The 6,000-nt window shown below is 46.0% G+C and overlaps 1 protein-coding gene across 1 annotated transcript in view; it reads left to right on the top strand.

The window, feature by feature from the left end:
• Nucleotides 1-3,474: 3,474 nt before the first annotated feature.
• The window catches only part of CD151 (CD151 molecule (Raph blood group)), a 43,370-nt gene continuing 40,844 nt past the window's right edge, over nucleotides 3,475-6,000 (top strand). The window contains exon 1 of the mRNA XM_040410439.1: nucleotides 3,475-3,625. The gene's annotated coding sequence lies outside the window, so the exon portion shown is untranslated. The remainder of the gene's footprint in view (nucleotides 3,626-6,000) is intronic.

Here is a 6,000-nt window from a genome sequence, read left to right as displayed (position 1 = left end):
TGTTCCACAGCACTTCACAATAAGACCTCAGGGGTCCGCCAATTTGTCCCTTTTGTCTAAGCCTTGCCCCTTTTTGTGATGCGCCCTGCTCCCTGTTTGTCCGGAGGGATTCAATTTGTTGGGTTTTCATATTGATGGGCAGTGTTATTTTGATAAATATCTGCCCATGGGCTTTTCCTTTTTTATTTTGAGCCCCTTTCGTCCTTTCTTAACTGGGTTACAATGTCGTCAGGGGTTGAAGGTCAGATGCTACACTATTTGGATAATCTCCTTTTTATTGCTCCTCCAGATTCAGATGTTTGTTAATTGATGCGTAACAGTTATTTTTTTAGGTTTGCAGTTATTTTGGTATTCCATTGGCGCATGACAAAACTGACCTTCCATGTCGTGGGATTGAATTTTTAGGGATTTTGATTGACACTGAGTTGATGGAGTTTAGGTTGCCTTTGGATAAAACTAAGAGGATGTTGGTTTTGATTTGGCGTAACGGTATGCTGGAGGTTAAGAAGACTACTTTGGGGGATTTACAGTCATTATTGGGTTTGTTTGTATTTGCCTCTCAATGTATTCCAATTGGTAGGATTTTTGCTAGATGTTTGTATATGGCTACTAGTGGCCTGAAGTCTCTTAAGTGTCATATTTGTTTGTCTAGCAATTGAAGGAGGATTGTAGAAGTTTGGGAAGACTTTTTGATTAATTTTAATGGCCGTAGTAGAGTGAATTTGTTGAGGCTGGGTCATTAGGTCTGTTTACTGGGTCATTAGGTATGTGGTCTGCTGAACCATGGCATGCCTCGTGGCGTTCAGCGGGGATGCTCTAAAAGTTTTACAGTTGTTCCTTATAGTTGTAGCTGTAGTTATTTGGGGTGAGATTCTACAGAATAAGAGGGTACTGGAACATACAGCTAACAAAGGGGTTTTGTTCGCTATTTACTGTTTATCATCCAATAGTCCTGAGGTTGTTTTGTTGTTATGTTTTTTTGGTTCATTCTAGAAATGTCTGACTTAAAGCAACTGATATTCCTGGAAAATCCAATCTTATAGCGGACTCTTTTCTTGTGTGCAGCGGGACAAGTTTTTCTTTCGGCCTGGTTACCGAGGCGGAAAGGCAAAGTATCCCATGTCCAGACTATCTGTGGAGTCTAATTGGTCATTGATCTGCAACCAGATTCAGTGTTCGTTGGCTCCGACTACTTGGGATGGGTATGTCTTTGCATGGTGGAAGTGGTGTTTATTCTGTTCTGCCAGATATGTTGATGTGTTGACTTATAGTGTTGATTTGTTAATTGACTTCCTTTGTGGTTTTATCAATTGAGGTTTAGGGTTTGCTTCTGCTCACAAATGTTTAGTCTTTTTTCTTTAAATTGGCCGGTTTTCATCCCCTTAATAGTTCATTTTTTTTTATTAAAACAGGTTTTGAAAGGTCTTAGGAGGTCCAGTTCTGTTCCAGATTCAAGATGTCCAATTACAGTTCAATTGTTGATTCACGTGGTTTCAGCTTTGCAGCATTGTTCGTTGTCTAGCTATGAATTCATTTTGTTTTGGTGTACCGTACCTTTGTTTTCGCATTCTTTGATTCTTTACGCATTAGCGAGCTTGTTTCCCCTAATACGGTCTAAGACGGATCAGAGGGGAGAAGGTAGTTGGCTGAGGATTGGTCCATTTTAGGGTCCCCGCTGTGTCCGTATTTTTCTGCTGTGGAATTTCTTTGGATAGGCTTGGATGCTTAAAGGGGTTGTCTCATCTCAGGCAATAGGGGCACAGTGGGGGCATAACTAGTATGTGGTGGCATAAAGGGGGGAATAATTACTGTGGGGTGTGCCAGGGTTGCCAACCTTCCAGAAATTTCTGGACAGTCCGTAAAAATAGGTTACTTTTTTCCTGTGTCTGCGAACAAAAATAGATGTGTCCGTGATTTTTGAGGCTGGTGGTACTTGACTAGATTATTTTGGTGGTAATTATCATCATTTTACAGTAAATGCTGGTAATTATAGATGAAGAAATTTCATATTTTGAAATTCGTTCACACTTCGCTTGGTGGTAAAAGGTGAATTGCGTTATGGACCATAACGCAATTCTATAACGGAATGCCTTTAGAAGCATTCTGTTATTCATTCCGTCATAATAGAAGTCTATGGGCTGCAAAACGGATCCGTCCCTTTTCCGTTATGCAGGGGAGTCCTCTTCTGTATAACGGAAACGGGATGGATCCGTTATGCAGGCCATAGACTTCTATTATGACGGAATTAATAACAGAATGCTTCTAAAGCCATTCCATTATGCATTCCGTCATAGAATTGCGTTATGGTCCGTGGTAACAGAATCCATAACGCAATTCACTTTTTACCACCAAAGTGTGAACGAATTTCATAAGCGGAAATTCGCTCATCTCTACTGGTAATTAATTATTATAAGTACGATGGGCTATAAATCTTTATCATTCATTATGGTTTTCCAATTTGTCCGTAAAAAATGTTGGCTGCCCGTGATTTTGGGACAGGTTGTCCAGAAAAAAGAAAAATTCTGGTTGACAACCCTGATGGGGGCATTAAAGGGGTATTCCCATCTTAGACAATAGGGGCATATTGCTAGTCCTAGGACCCGCACCAATATCGAGAACGGAGCGGGGAGCGCTGTGGCTGGAGGACCCCAGATTTCCTGGGGTCCGTCCACCACCAAGTGCTAATCCCCGCCTCTCCCATAGAAGTGAATGGGAGCATGCTGCGCATGCGCGGCCCATGCTCCTATTCATTTCTATGGGGCAGACAGCAATAGCCGACCCTGCGCTCAGCTATTTTCGCCGTCCCCAAAGAAATGACTGGAGGGCGGCTGCGCATGCGAAGTTCGCCCTCCTTTACTTTCGGGGCTCCGTTCTCGATATAGTTGCGGGTCCTATCGGTGGTACCCACACCTATAAGACAATGGGGGCATATCCTAGCGATATGCCCCCATTGTCTGAGATGAGACAACCCCTTTAAGGGGACTGGGTGTGAATAGTTATGTTTTTTGGCCGAGTATGAAAAAAATTGACGCAGCGCATATGGTCCCTCTTTGTGGTTTTCAAAAGTTAAAGGTATGCAGAGCGCATGGAGGACCACTGTCCGGCTGAAGGCAGACCTTCATGAGCCCTGTGGGATGTCTGCCAGCCCTTTTAGGAGTCTGGGAGGTCTACCCTCCTTCACTGAGAGTTTTGACAAGTAGGGTTAAACATAGCCTCCAACGCAGATGTGAACATGGCCTCACAATGGGGTCTGTTAACTACTAACTAGGTACTGTTAGTAGAAAAAAAGTGACTCCATAGAATATTCAGCATCCTGACAGAAGAGGAGCGGACTTCTGAGACCTTCTCCACTAATGTCATCATGGTTTATACTGGTCACCAGTCATACAACCAGGAAGAAGAGCCGTGCAGAGCCGTGCAGAGCCCTCTAGCACCAGCAGGTGGCGCCTCCTCTCTGGCCGCGCACGTCGTTGCTGAGGTGTGGCTTGTGAGGAGCCGCTGCCCTTCTTCTGGCCCCGGGGAGTCCGCCTCTCAGTGTCCGGAGGATCAGCTCGGGGAGTCTGGGAGATCTGTAGCCGCTGTCGGAGGTAATACAGTGACCGAGGAAGGAGCGAGGAGACCGGGGGTGAGTGCTGTGCGGCTGCAGCAGGCGGTGTGCGGTGTGTTCTATTACTGCAGGCAGAGGGGCTCAGGGATGTATATATGTATTGTGTATGTAGTGTGTGTGTGTGTGTGTGTGTGTGTGTGTGTGTATATGTCTATATAGTATGTATGTGTGTGTGTGTGTATATAGTGTTATAGTGGGTGTCTATATAGTGTGTGTATATGTCACTATAGTGTTATAGTGGGTGACACACACCCTACACACACCACACTACACACACACACCACACTACATACACACACACACCACACTACATACACACACACCACACTACACTACACACACACCACACTACTACACACACACCACACTACTACACACACACACCACACTACACTACACACACACACACCACACTACATACACACACACACCACACTACATACACACACACCACACTACACTACACACACACCACACTACTACACACACACCACACTACACTACACACACACCACACTACTACACACACACCACACTACTACACACACACACCACACTACACTACACACACACCACACACACACTACACTACACACACACCACACTACATACACACACACCACACTACATACACACACACCACACTACATACACACACACCACACTACTACACACACACCACACTACTACACACACACCACACTACACTACACACACACCACACTACACTACACACACACCACACTACACTACACACACACCACACTACACTACACACACACCACACTACATACACACACACCACACTACACACACACACACCACACTACATACACACACACCACACTACACTACACACACACCACACTACATACACACACACCACACTACATACACACACACCACACTACATACACACACACCACACTACATACACACACACCACACTACATACACACACACCACACTACATACACACACACCACACTACATACACACACACCACACTACATACACACACACCACACTACATACACACACACCACACTACATACACACACACCACACTACATACACACACACCACACTACATACACACACACCACACTACATACACACACACCACACTACATACACACACACCACACTACATACACACACACCACACTACATACACACACACCACACTACATACACACACACCACACTACATACACACACACCACACTACATACACACACACCACACTACATACACACACACCACACTACATACACACACACCACACTACATACACACACACCACACTACACACACACACACCACACTACACACACACACACCACACTACACACACACACACACACCACACTACACACACACACCACACTACACTACACACACACCACACTACACTACACACACACCACACTACACTACACACTACACACCACACCCCACTACACACTACACACCACACCCCACTACACACTACACACACACACACACACACCACACTACACACACACACACACACACACACTTGTGCTCTGCAGTTCACATGGTCAGTACTGCAGACAGTAGAGGTAGGTTGTCCTCTCACTGCTGGGGCCTCCAGCTGTCACCTGTGGGAGAACCCTGCAGAAAGTGTTTGCTCTCCCTGCAGCGCCACCACAGGGGGAAATGAAGCATTGCGTGGGGCACATAGAAATCAATGGGCTGCCCGCAGTAAGGCCTCTTTCCCACCTCCTTGACCAGATCTGTGTCTGTTTCCCTCCGTGTATCCTCCGTATCCCACGGACTCTGCTAGGCCGAACATGAATTTCCAGAGCATCTCCTACCAATGGTCCGTGAAAACCATGGACCAAACACTGATGGGCGGGAGGGAACCGTAATTGCAGACAAAATAGGGCGTGCTTCTATGATGTCACCGTGGACAACCACTGGTGTGTGAATGCACTCATTAAAGTCAATGGAGAGGTGAGTGGTCGGTGGAGACCTCGTATGGCGTACAGCTAATGTTAGGATTGTCAGGGGTCTGACTTTCTGATATTGAGGGTCCTTTGTCCCTGGTGCTCTGAGACCTACAGTGTGAATGCAGCTGTAACGCCTAAATATCCCCGTGGCCGCTTTGTTTCTAAGGCTGTAGGGTCCGGGCAGTTGTATCCCCACCAATCGGCAAATCGTAGTCATGACCCCTCACTTCTAACAGTGGGGACCCCCCCCCCCCCATTATATTATTTAAAGGGCTTATTGCTGGGTTATGCCATCACGTTATGATTGGGGGGGGTCTGATATGTGGGACCCCCACGATAGAGAATGAAGGGCTTCATTGCTGGTATAGCTCTACATTCAGGAGTAGGCGAGACATAGAAACATAGAATGTGTCGGCA

The sequence above is a fragment of the Bufo bufo genome, chromosome 10 (assembly GCF_905171765.1).
Source record: "Bufo bufo chromosome 10, aBufBuf1.1, whole genome shotgun sequence".
Lineage (NCBI taxonomy): Eukaryota > Metazoa > Chordata > Amphibia > Anura > Bufonidae > Bufo > Bufo bufo.
This window is presented reverse-complemented; position numbering and strand designations above follow the sequence as displayed.